Genomic DNA, 13413 nt, shown 5'->3' on the forward strand with positions numbered 1-13413 from the left:
ATCAGGATTTATCCAGTTCGCACCTTCCAGCTCAAACACGGACTCAGCCACAATGTAGGGATGTCGGAGAATTTCTCCACGAATCTCTGGGAGGCCGAATGCCAATGCATTCGGCCCCCCCAAATTGGTGGAGAAACGGTCAGTCCCCCCGCCCCCCCCCCGGGATGGGACTTACCTCGTGTGAATGTCCCTCACGGCGGCGGGTCCCGGCGGCGGTTCAACGGCGGTTTGGCAGCGGTTCGGCAGAGGTTCAGCGGCGGTTTGTCGCCGCCGCCATTTCCAAGTTAAAAAAAAAATAATGTGATAGGCTACGTAAAGATTTACGTAGCCTATCATGGCTAGATTTTCAAAAAACACCGTGATAGGCTACATAAATGTTTACATAGCCTATCATGGCTGACTTTGAAAAAAAAACAAAAAAAGCGCGTACGCAAATGGCGGTGCCCATGGGCGCCGCCATTTGCGTTCCTTATTTTGGCACGGGTAATCTACATAAAGATTTACGTAGACTACGGCGAAAATAAAGGCAACACAAATAGCGTTGCCCTTATTTTCGCCGTAGTCTACGTAAATCTTTACGTAGACTACCCGTGCCAAAATAAGGAACGCAAATGGCGGCGCCCATGGGTGCTGCCATTTGCGTACGAGCTTTTTTGTTTTTTTTTCAAAGTCAGCCGTGATAGGCTACGTAAACATTTACGTAGCCTATCACTGTGTTTTTTGAAAATCTAGCCATGATAGGCTACGTAAATCTTTACGTAGCCTATCACGCTTTTTTTTTTTTAACTTCTTCCCGGCAGAAGAACTTCCGTGGCTGGAGAGGCGGGGCACTCCCCCCCAGCCAGAATTTCAGCGGGGAGGGATGGGGCGTCTCCCCCCCGGCCAGAATTTCGGCAGGGAGGGATGGGGCGCCTCCCCCCCACCACGAAGCAAGCTGCGGGACCAGGTAAGGGACTTTCGTCAATCCCTACCACAATGTGTAGCTGAAGTCCGTACATTTCCAAGCTTGCAGTGTGATTTGCAGACACCCGAAAATCCATTCAATAGCATGTGTACCTTTGAAAAACGTGCATGAAAAGAATTGTACTTTTGAAAAATGTGCACAAATATACTTTAATCAATGGGAAAAGAATGCATTCATTTCAAAGATGCCCACAATTTCTGCATACATTTGGAAAAATACACATGAAAATACACACGGATTTTCATGTGAAAAGAAAAAAAAAAACCTTGCACTCTGATATGGACTCGAGTTGGAACGAGCTTTGACATGAAATTCGGTGAATTCGAGCTTTGCTGATTTGCACACCCCTGTGTATAGCCTTCAGCCTTCTCAATGCAATGCAAAACCTCCCCCAAATTCAGGGTAGGAACCAGCCAAGAGGGCTATCTGCACCAATGCCGGGGCCACCTTTCCTTTGCTACCTTTCCATGACTTTATTTGAAACCCATCTACCACTTTATTTGAAACGCCACTGTCTTTTGCTAGCTCAGTGTTGGATATTAGCTTCTTCTCTGGTGCTCTGGTTCTGACACCCATCATTGCCTCTTCTCCATTCAGTATGCCTTTCCCATTTTATCCCCCATGTACATCTTTTGTCCATTAGTTTCAATGCAGACAATCAAGAAACCAACATGCCTTTGTTGGAGCTGCTCCATTGCATTTGCAATGTCATGGTTGTGCCCCCGACAAGAGCCTTGGGAGGGACTTTATTATAAACAAATGATGCTGTTCTGAATCAGTGCCCTCAAACATTGCACTGTACAGTTGGATCAACATAATGTTCTGAACCATTATTTTGCTATCATCTTAATAAGCAATCTAACCCTATACTCTTCTATGGAATACCATAATGAGATTATTAACTGGAACATAAAATACTCATCCCAGCCAGAAGCTATATATGGCATCATATATTTTTCCCCTCATGGCCCCATTTTATTGCTTTCTTCATTGAATCATACAATACTGTACCATGCATTCTCCAAAACTAAATCTAAGTAAAACATTGAGCTATTTTTCCCATTTATTCAAAGAGGAATACTCCCTGCTCCCAATACCCCCTCCCTTAATGATGGTATATTTTAATTAAAGGCTTTTCACAATGAAGTTGCCAAGGAAAGATTTTCATGGTGCAAAATAGGTGGGGGAAATGTGATCACTTCTATACACACACACACACACACACACACAGTGTCCAACAAAAATAGCTAGAAGAGAATCACTTTAGGCAAGGAAGACTCCTGCTGAGAATGTGATGAGAATTGGCAAGTGGGCTTTACTATTTTGGCTCAGGGAAGATGGGTTTTGTTGTTTTGTTTTGTTTTAAAGAAACAAACAAGACAATATTGTGTCAATACCCAGGATTAAATTAAGAAAATCAAAGACAATTTTAAAAGAATTTGAAGGTCATTTAGGCCATAATCCTCACCTTGCCAGGAGGCTGGCTAAAGCTAAATGGCCTTAGGGAGTGGTGTAAGTGCCACTCCACCAGCGGGGTGAAACCCAGGCCATCAGAAGTCCCCCAGTATGCCAGCAGAAAACTCCCCAATGTGGATCTTCTGCTAGTGGTGGAGGGGAAAACCAGGCATGTTGGAGGAATGCCAGGGTGGAGCTGGATCCACTGGATCTGAAGACCCTTCATTCTCCTGATACACCCACAGAAAAGCACCAAGATGATTTCCCTCTCATTGTAGTTGACAGAAAAGAAAGAGAAAGTGCCTCCCCTCTTGGCTCCTGCTCTGGTGAAACAGCAGGGCAATGGATGTGGGTGTTGCTCTGCCACCAGATTCCCTCCCCCGGCATAAATGCAAGGTAGCATTGCTCCACCCTAATGGCAAGGAACCATACTGGTTACATAGGTTGGATTGCCCCCCTGGACCTGTTCATGGGCTGAATAACTTCAGGGGTGGGGGCCCACCTCTGACATCATCAGTCCCTGGCTGGGGAGCCCGCTTCACTTGCACCTCACTGAGAGATGAGTGGAATGCACTCAGCCAGTGGTTCCAGGGGCTGGCTGAGTCCCAGGGTCAGGATTCAACTGGTTCCTGGAAGCACAGGCCAAATGTGCAAATGCCTTCAATCATACCTCACCTTCCTCATACAGGGAGTGTAAGGCACAAATGGAGCCCATTTGGCCAGTGCTTGCAGAGGCTTCTGAAAGCCCTGGCTAAGTGCACAAACAACTTTGGTCATCGCTTGCTCTTGTTATCTCCAACCTGTGATCAGAAATAACAAGGGGATTCCCCTTTGCACTGCTTGCCCTCCCATTGCCAAGGGTGAGCAGTGTGCAGTGGAATTCCCTTGTTAACTCTTATCACAGATTGGAGTTAACAAGGGGATTCCTCTCCCCACCTCTTCAGCAAGCTCCTGGTAGCCTCCAGGCCAGCAGGTGGGACTTGGGGAGTGGGGAGTGGAAGCCCAAGCTTCCATGGGCTGGATGAGGAACTTCCACAGGCTGGTTTCCTCATCCATGGTCTATCCTTCTCTAACATGCATTCTTCCATTGTAGAAGGGTTACCAATCCAAGATTTATATGGACATATTGAGTGAGATCATCCATGGCTTTAGGTTATCATCAGTTTACAGATGACTCTGCCCTCTATGAGCAGTATCCAATACTGCCTGTGAACTAGTGGTGCCTACAGCTAGCACAATGGGAACCTAGTGGTTCCTGAAGTAATCCTGAATGAGCAGAGGCACTAGTTTCTGGAAGGGCGCAGATCAATGGACCCTGCAAAAGGGAACTCCACTGACCGGTCCCATTCTGGAAACGAGTGTTTCCACTCATTTCTAGTGTTGCTTTTGGAGCCACCAATTCCCTGTTGCACAAGCAGTTGGTCCCATGGTTGCCACGGAACCAGTGGAGATGGAGTGGCAGCATTGGATACTTCCCTATATTTCTTCACCAAACACCTGGGAACTGCCATCTCTATTTGGAGACAACAGTCAGTGGATAAAGGTAACAAATTGAAACTGAATTCCAAGAAGATGAAGGTAATGGTGGTGGAGGATCCTCAGATCTTGGAAAGGGTTAGTTCATCAGTGATAGATGGGATGAAATATACCTTTATGGTTTGTAGCTCTTGGGTGCTCCTGAATCCATTCTTGCTCCTGTATAAGCAGGTAGTAGTGGTGGCCAGAGATGCATTTTACCAACTGCATTTACTATGTAGAGTCCACCCATTCTTGGAAAGAGGCAGTTGCCATGCTGATGATTCATGCCCTTCTAACCTCCAGGATTGACTACTTTATTGCCCTCCATGTGGGGCTGCCCTTGAAAAGGATAAGAAAGCTTCTGCTAGTGCAAAATGTCATGGCTCACCTCTTAATAGATGTCAGGAGGCACAAGCATAATCTAGTGGCACTGCCTGTTACCTTTTGGACCCAATTCACGGTCCTTCTTTGCATGGGACAATCTGCAGTTCAGGTGCTGTTCACTGTGTGAGGTTAGAAAACCTACTACTTGGGGAAGGGCTTTTACAGCAGTTCCCTCAAAGTTTTGGAACATTCTCCCTGCTAAGGTTGAAGGGTTTTCCTTTCTTCAGGCCCAGTGGCACCAGTGGCACTGTTGGGCAGTGCTGCTCCCTTGCTGATGCTCTCTTCTCCACAGCTGCAATACTGCTTCTGCTTCCTCAGTTGGTACCATGGCTGGCACTATCAGTGCCCATCCACCTGTCTACTGACAGAGGACTTTTATAGGACGGAAGGGCAGGAGGACAAAAGAGAGGCAAATATATTGCAATGGAGAGGCCCACAGGCCAAGGGGCATGGCCGGGAGACCCACGCTGGGGGGCCCCACAAGCCAGGAGCCAACTCTGCCTCTCTTTGCACATTTTGAAAAAGATGCAAGATAGGTAGCAAACTTATGTAGGCAGCTGTTATTTTTGTGAGTCTGGTTGATCTGGTTTTTGTTTACTTTAAGGCTTGATTTAGTTTAGTTTGTTGAATATTTATTTATTTATTTATTTAAAATATTTCTAGGCCACCTTCCAGGGCAAGAGCCCTGTTTCATACTACAACTCATTGTTTCGGTAGATTTTTAGCTTTATTTTGTCTGTGTAAAGCACTCTGAACCTAGGAAAAGTGGCATATATGTGTTTCAAATAAAACCTATGTTCTACACATAATGGTATAACTAACTGTACCACAGAACAATGACTCTGATAACAGAGAATAATCCCTTTCTAAATTTCATCCCATGCTGCCACTGCTCATGTAAACTGCAAAGTTCTTGTAGCAAGTGTTTGTTCATTTTACAGGTATGCACATAATCTGGAATAAGCCTTTAATATCAATGAATGAATCTTCATTGTATTGAAAGTTGATTTAGCCAATACTGTTTTACTATTTTTCCAAATATTTACATCTGTAATTCAGCCTCAAATTAACATAATACTATTTAGTAAACTTCCTAACAGGACAATCCTATGCATGTTTTCCTAGAGGTAAGTCCCACTGTGTTCAATGGGGTTTACTCTCTAGTAAATGCCTTTAAACTCACTTACTAGGGAGTAAGACCCATTGGACACAATGGACATTCTGAGTAAACATGCATAGGATTGCAGTGCTCATTAACTAGTTAACTTCATCTATATGGAACTCTTGTCCAGGTTGCTAAAACCAGGGATGTACAGATTGTGTAAAATCTGTTATATCTGCATTTTGTGGATTGTCAGACACCTTCATTCTATCATCCACTCATTGAGGGAATTAGATTTTTTTCAACTTCCCAAATTTGTGCAAATTCGTGTTTGTGCAAATTCGTATTTGCAAAATATGCAAATCCCACCAAATGCGCAAATCCCCTCAAAATGCACATTTCCACACTTTAGCCTACAATGGAAATGCATATTTTCAGCTGATATTTGTTTTATTGTACGCATGTTTAATTACTAAATTTACACAAAAAATCTGGAAAGTTGAAAAACCGGTCTGCAAGTCTGCAGAATCTACATGACCTGGGAAAAGCCAGTTTGTTGCAGAATCCATGGGTCAGATTCATAGATCTGAACTCATTTGATTCAGTTGTGGATTTCTTCAACATCCCTAGCTAAAATACAGCACACACCATGCCCAAAGTATGGGCATTATCCCATGCTGGCAGCGTGCCAGCACCAATCACACTGCAGGAATGGCTGCCAGTACAACAGGAAGCGAGTGGTTCATAGAACAACCCCAGAAACCAGCTCAAACTAGCACTTCTAGAATGGGACAAGTCAGCATAGCTCCCTTCCGCAAGCAATGCCATCTTGTACAGTTCTGGAAGTGCTAGTTTCTGGTTGCACTATCAAGCACTAGGTTCACATTGCACTAGCAGTCTTTCATGGTAGCACAAGTAGGGATGTTGGAGAAATCCACCATGGACTCCAGTGAGGCTGCATTCTTTGGAATCCCCTCCCCCCGGAGTCCATGGCAGAATGGCCTCCCCCCCTGAAATCCCCCCCAGGACAGAACTACTTGGCGGCAGATGCGGTGGCGGCAGATGCAGCGGCGAATGCGGTGGTGGCAGCTCCGGCTTGTCTTCCGGCCGCTGCTGGGCTGCTGCGGCCTCAAATGGCAGCTGTCGTAGCGGCCGCCATTTGCATGCCTGCATTGAGCCATAATAGGCTTTGTAAATATTTACATAGCCTATCACAGCAAAGAGCAGGGGCACAAATTTATTTATTTAAAATAAATCTTATTTTTTTAAAATAAGATTTACGTAGCCTATTACTGCAAAGAACAGGGATGCAAATTTGCACCCCAGCGGCTGAAGCCAGCTGGCAGCTCCGCGTATTCACCACGGAGTGGAGCCGGCTGGGGCCGGCGAGGATTCTGGGGGGGAGGAATGGATCGCCCCCCCTTCAGACTCCCATGGACCAAAGGTAAGGGGGTTTCGTACACCCCTAACATCAGGGAAGCATTGCATACTACCCAATATTATCAGGATTGGCATAAAATATTTTTCCTCTGCTTAAAATCTCTCAAAGAAGAAGCTTGGCTTAACAGAAAGTAGAGATGTTTGATCATTTGAAAGGTAATGTATGTGTACTATTATTTATCATCATAACAGAAGGCTTGGGAATCATGCTAGCTGAAAGATGGCACATCAGGATTTAATAAAACCCAAGTTGTTAGTCAGCGGGCAAGCACTTCTGAAATTTATCAACGTATCTATGTGCCGTTGCAAAGGTTGTCTACACTAATTACTCAAGTAAGTGCTGTCACAAAGTGGTACAGCTATTTGTTTAACTTGGGGACAAACTAGACATGTCAGAGGGAGCCATCTTTGTTGTTCATATGTCTTCACCATTTATGTATAGATCAGCGGGTGTTCTAATTTTTTAGAACAAAATGTTGTGCAGCTGATGAACCCTCTCCTCCCCTACATTACCTCCCCACATTCCATCATTGCAAAGACTTCTCTCCCAGTCGAGCTTTGATACAGAAATAAGATACAATGTAGGAAGCTGCATTACACCAGTATGTATTTATAGCATTTAATCCCACTCTCAGTCACATACATACAAACAAGAAGACAGTCCCTGCCTGAAGGCTCACAATCTAAAAAGATATAAAAGGAAAAAGAGAGGGGGAAGGAGAGGGGGGTGCAAGTAGTCTTCCAGCAGGGCTGTTGGAATGGACCTGCTTCCCATCATATCTCCCTCTGCTGCAGCCTGCTGGAGTCCATCTAACCAAGTACTTGTCCATCTAACCAAGTATCATCTACTCTGAGTAGCAGAAGCTCTCCAGAATCTCAAGGACAAGACTCTCCCATTACCTGACTTACCCATCACCTGATTCTTTAAACTGGAGATGCCAGGGATCAATCCTGTGACCTTCGGCATGCAAAATATGTGCTCAGTCTCTGAGCTATGGTCTGTCCAGAGCCAATCTGGGGGAGAACAGTATCAAAGTGACAGAGCACAGAGTGAAATAAGTGGGGAAGAATTAAGCTCCCCTTACCCATGCATATGCACTTCTATTTGTTGGCAGGGCAGGCAGTGAGTAAACAAACATGGCTGTTCCTGCCATGTCTGGTTTGGTCATTATAATATCAGATAGATAATATTCTAAGGTAGAAGAGTTAGTTCTATGTTTTGGAAAGGACAGTGATTTATGGGAGGTCACAAATGTATGTAGAATATGCCTTATTGTTTTACATTTCCACTTATTTTTTTAAAAATGGGATACTGAAAGGCATATTTAATCTTGGGACCCAATTCTGCTGTCTTTGAAATGAGACACATTCACCAATTACTGTCCTAATGTTCGCTGAGTTCTGAATTCCCAGAGCAATTATTATTTTTGTGTGGGTTAGTGCTAGGACAATCATTTTCCTTTTTAATGAGCTCTACTTTGTGGATACAGAAATACTTGGGCAATGAATACATTATACATATTTTAAAATCAACAGTCTAAAATGCTTATAGTCAGTTCAGTAGGAATACATCATGCAATGCTATTTTAGGTCACAAACTTTACCAAAGCCATCCCTGTTTTCCTTGTGCAATGACTCATTTTCTTAATTGTTGTCTGTTATTCTATTAGAACTACAGGTAAATAGAAAATGTCTAATCTTCATCTTTGGATCCTCCAAGCTCAGGGCTGGCCCAAGATATTTTGCTGCCTGAGGTCAAAGACAAGATGGTGACCCCCCCCCATCCCCCCCACCCGACACATATCAGACTGGCGGTTGAATCCTACATTAACACTAGCAAAAGGACGACGTTGTCCATTGCATCAGAACAGGCTAGCTTAGGGAGTGTAGGGCAGGTCTCCCAGCACACAGAACTCTGTCCTCCAGCACTTTGCTGCTGCCCACATGCATCTGCTTCCAGAGACAGGTGCCCCGGTCTCTCTAATGCCAGCCCTCTCAAAACCCAAAGATTATATCCTATCATCCAGAAGGTATTCTGTGTGGAAAGGAAAGACCAATCCATTTGCACTTCTAGCCCATAGGCTGTGAAGAACTTTACTAAATTATGCCTGGGGGCTCAAACAAATAATCTGTTCTACATATTACTGAGGAATATGGACCAGCTGTCCCAGGATGCCAACCTAACCATCATACAATGAGTTAGGTTTTGATTCCAAAGCCCAAACTGATTTTGCAGTGATAAAATTTTCTTTGCTCTTTCCTTTCATTACTTCCCATCTGATATAGTGTTTATACAGTGCATAATGCCCCAAAGAAGGGAAGAAATTAAAAAAGAGAGAGAAGAGATTTTTAAAAAGTGTCAAGCAGACTAGAAAACCTAAAAGGGGTAGACTCCTGCAGAGAAGCACCATGGTGACAATACCAGACTTGAAAAGTAATGTAGCACTAGGAACATGCTATCATCCCCCAGATCAGAACACTCAGTGTGAACTTGAGATGGAAAACAAAATTGGGGAGGCCTCCAAACAAGGGAGTGTTGTAATAATGGGTGACTTCAATTACCCCCACACTGACTGGTTAAATGCACATTCCAATCATGACAAAGAGATTAAATTTCTTGATGCCCTAAATGACAGTGCCTAGAACAGTTGGTCATGGAACTGACTGGAGAGGAGGCAATCCTGGTTTTAATCCTAAGTGGTGCCACCCAAGACCTAGTACAAGATGTGACTGTTGTTGAACGAATTGGAAACTATCAGATTTAATATATATTTAAGTGGAAAATTTGCCAGTGCTAATGCCAATTGCCAATGCTAAGAGTGCAATCAGATTTAATATATATTTAAGCAGGAAAATGCCAAGGAAGTCCAACACAGTCACACATGACTTCAAAAAAGTTTGTGTTTTTTTCTTCTTCCTAAAATGAGGGAACTGGTAATACGGAAGTTGAAAGGGGGCATCAAGAAGGCTAAACCCATTCAAAATCCTTGGAGGTTACACAAATCCACAAAAATAGAAGCTCAGCTAGAATATATACAACAGGTTAGGAAAGGTGACACCAAGTCCAAGAGGTCACCAGCACGGTTAATGAGCAGTGCCAAGAAAGCTCTTAGAGAGAAGAAGGCTTCCTTCAGAAAATGGAAGTCTTGCCCGAACGAAGGAACACAAACTTGTACAAAGGAGATGAAAGCAGACAATAAGAGATGCAAAAAAGAAAGAAAGAAAGAAAGAAAGAAAGAAAGAAAGAAAGAAAGAAACATTTTGAGGAGCATATCACTAACAATATCAAAGCCAACAGTAAAGAAGTATTTAAATATATCAGAAGCAGGAAACCAGCTAGGGAGGCAGTTGGACCATTGGATGACAACAGAGTTAAAGTAATACTAAAGGAGGATAAGGAGATTGTGGAGAATCTGAATGAATTATTTTCATCTGTCTTAACTGGAGAGGATGAAGACAGATACCTGTGCCTGAACTGATGTTTTCAGGAAGGGAGCCTGAGGAACTGAGGCAAATAGCAGTGACAAAAGATGAAGTTCTCAACCTTACTGACAAACTGAAAGTTAATAAATCACTTGGCCCATACTACAGTTCTTAAAGAAATCAAATGTAAAATTGCAGATCTTCTAACAAAATATGCAACATGTCCCTAAGATCAGCCATTGTACTAGAGGACTGGAGAATGACCAATATAATGCCAATTTTTAAAAAGGGATCCGGGGAGTATCTGGGAAACTAAAGGCCAGTTAGCTTAATGTTTGTTCTGGGTAAATTGGTTGAAAGCATTGTTAAAGATAAAATTAGTAAGCATACAGAAGGATAAGCCTTCTATGAAAAAAGAAGCTGGAAAAGCATCAGCATGGCTTCTGCAAAGGCAAGTCATGTCTCATGAACCTTTTAGAGTTCTTTGAGCTTGTCAGTAAACATGTAGACAGGGGTGATCCAGCAGACATTTTTTACTTGGACTCCCAAAAGGCCTTTGATAAAGTCCCTTACTGAAGACTCCTGAGCAAACATACATAACAGTCACACTATAAGAGGAGAGGTCCTCTTATGGATCAGTAACTGGTTAAAGGAGGACAGAAAGCAGAGTGTAGGAATAAATGTAAATTCTCCCAATGGAGGGATGTAAACAGTGGGGTCCCACAGGGATCTATATTGGGACCAGTACTTTCAACTTGTTCATAAATGATCTAGAATGAGTAGTGAGCAGTGAGGTGGGCAAGTTTGCTGATGATGACAGCAAATTATTTAGGGTGGTTAAAAAAACAAGGGCCAAGGGTGCCACTTCTTCATGGGCCCTCCTCCTTCCTACAATGGGGAAAGGAGGCGGGGTGCCAGAAGCGGCTGAGTGCCCTTTGCTCCTCTGTTAGAGAAGCAGCAGAGATCAACTGCTTCCCCTTCTTGCACCCCATCTCCGTTCCCCATTGCAGGAAGGAGGTGGGGCATGCAAAGATGGGGTAGAGTCAACCTAGTCTCCACTGCTTCCCATCAGAAGAGCAGGGAGAGCTAGTCCAGCTCAGCTTCACTGCATCTGGGGCTTCCCCAACTGGGAAAGCCTGTGCCCAAGGGACGGGTGGAAGATCCAGTCGGCACTTGGGCCAGGGATCAAATGACATCAGATGGGCATGGCCATGCTCACCTGATGTCATACGGCCTGTGGAGAGCTGGATGGGGGTCAAGCAGCCCCCTACCCAAAAGCAGTTTTGAACTCTTGGTCTAAAAACTCTCAAAGAGTTTTTTTCTGCACAATAGTATGGCCCCTGGGATGGTGTCTAGGAACCATAGGGCTGCTCTGTCACTGTATTAGCATTAACTGGGATTTTTCTGGCAGTAAAGCACCTTTGAACATACACAGAGAGCATTTTCCTCGCTACCGAATAGCCAAGCCAGATGCCCCTCCCCTGCCACATTGGGGATCATATTTATTGATTTGTTTATTTATATTAGATGTATATCTTGTATTTCCACCAATAATGGTGCTTAAGGTGGAATGATATCTATCTGTCTGTCTGTCTGTCTATCTATCTATCTATCTATCTATCTATCTATCTATCTATCTATCTATCTAATCTATCATCTATTTAAAAGATACTGCTGCTCTGGATAAGCAGAATAATCCATTCTTTTACATTTTTAAGTAACCAAACTATAAGTTGAATTGCTCCAGTGCTTGCTTTCCTCTTCCCTCCACATTCCTTTTTTCTTTTGTATTGTGTCTAATTGTGTGAACCTGTGGGCAGTGACTATGCTATCTTTTAATATTTGGATAGTGTTTAGAAAATTGTAGGTACTTTAAGCATATACTGAACCACCACCACCACTTAATAGAATGGGTTGTTCAGTAGTAAATACCTACAGCAAATTAAAAAATGGAATATGCAAGATTACATGTTTGAAGTTCAGGAAGAGTGCAAGGGTAGTAAAATAATACATTCATCAGAATGAAAGTTCACAATTTTGAATAACACATAACTCTTTCCTTAGCCTACATGCAATTAAAAAAGGAAACCAGATGTTTCCAGAAGAGGGCAGATCCCTTAGCCTTGACTATAGTCTGTTTCAGACTTAAACTGACAATGGAAAAAATCTTGCAAACTAATTAAGATCTGTATCTTATTTATTTATTTTAAAAAAATTCTATTCAGCTGTTTGCCTGGCTGACCTCAAAAGCTATTTATATAACATATACATAAATAAAATCATAATGAAATGGTTAAGCAGTATTCAATTATGCTAATGCTCTCAAATTATTATTACATTCAGGCATGCTGAACTCGAGATGCAAATTATAAAATGTGATCCAGTGCTTTTCTCCTGAAAAGAAAGTCCTGTTAATTTCAATATTCTCAGGTAAGGGTACTCTGAGAATCCCACTTCAGAAATACAAAAACCAAGTGTTATCAGATTCTGTCTCTAGTATTACTGTTTTTAGCTCACTCAAGAATAGGGTTTAATTTGAATCAGGACTCACTAGGGTTTTAGAACTGAAACCTGTTTTGATTGCCACGGCTAAGTCACAAGTAAGTAACCTCTGAGCAAGAGCAGAGTTAGTTTCTTTCATCACCAAGTATCCAAAAGAGTGACATTTAGAGGATGAAAGAAAGGAAGAACTTGAAGAGGGTGGGGATATGACTAACAAGAAAGTGAGACAATGCAATAGCCGAGCTGTCCGGGGTGGGTGGGTGATCCAAAATCCACAGTTGCACAGTATCTTTATTAGGGCCAACCAAAATTCCTCAAAAATGTGCAAACTTTCAAGTTTTCCAGAGTCTGAGTTCTCCAGAACTCTTCGGCAGGCTAGATGGTACCTGCTTATTGTTGCACCTAGGCTCATGAAGTGTTCTGGAGAGCCCAAACTCTGGAGAACTCAAAAACTTGTACATTTTTGTGGAATTTTGGTTGGCCCTAATAAAGGCACTTCATAACTGTGGATCGCAAAGAAAGACATCACCCCTCTCCACCCTCTGCAAAACAGCCATATATTGAAACTGTAGTATTCTTCCATCTTCTAGAGAAAAGAAGAAAAGAACTTCATACAATTATAGCT

This window comes from Heloderma suspectum, chromosome 5, assembly GCF_057233095.1.
Source record: "Heloderma suspectum isolate Gila_16-S chromosome 5, 16-S_ref, whole genome shotgun sequence".
NCBI lineage: Eukaryota > Metazoa > Chordata > Lepidosauria > Squamata > Helodermatidae > Heloderma > Heloderma suspectum.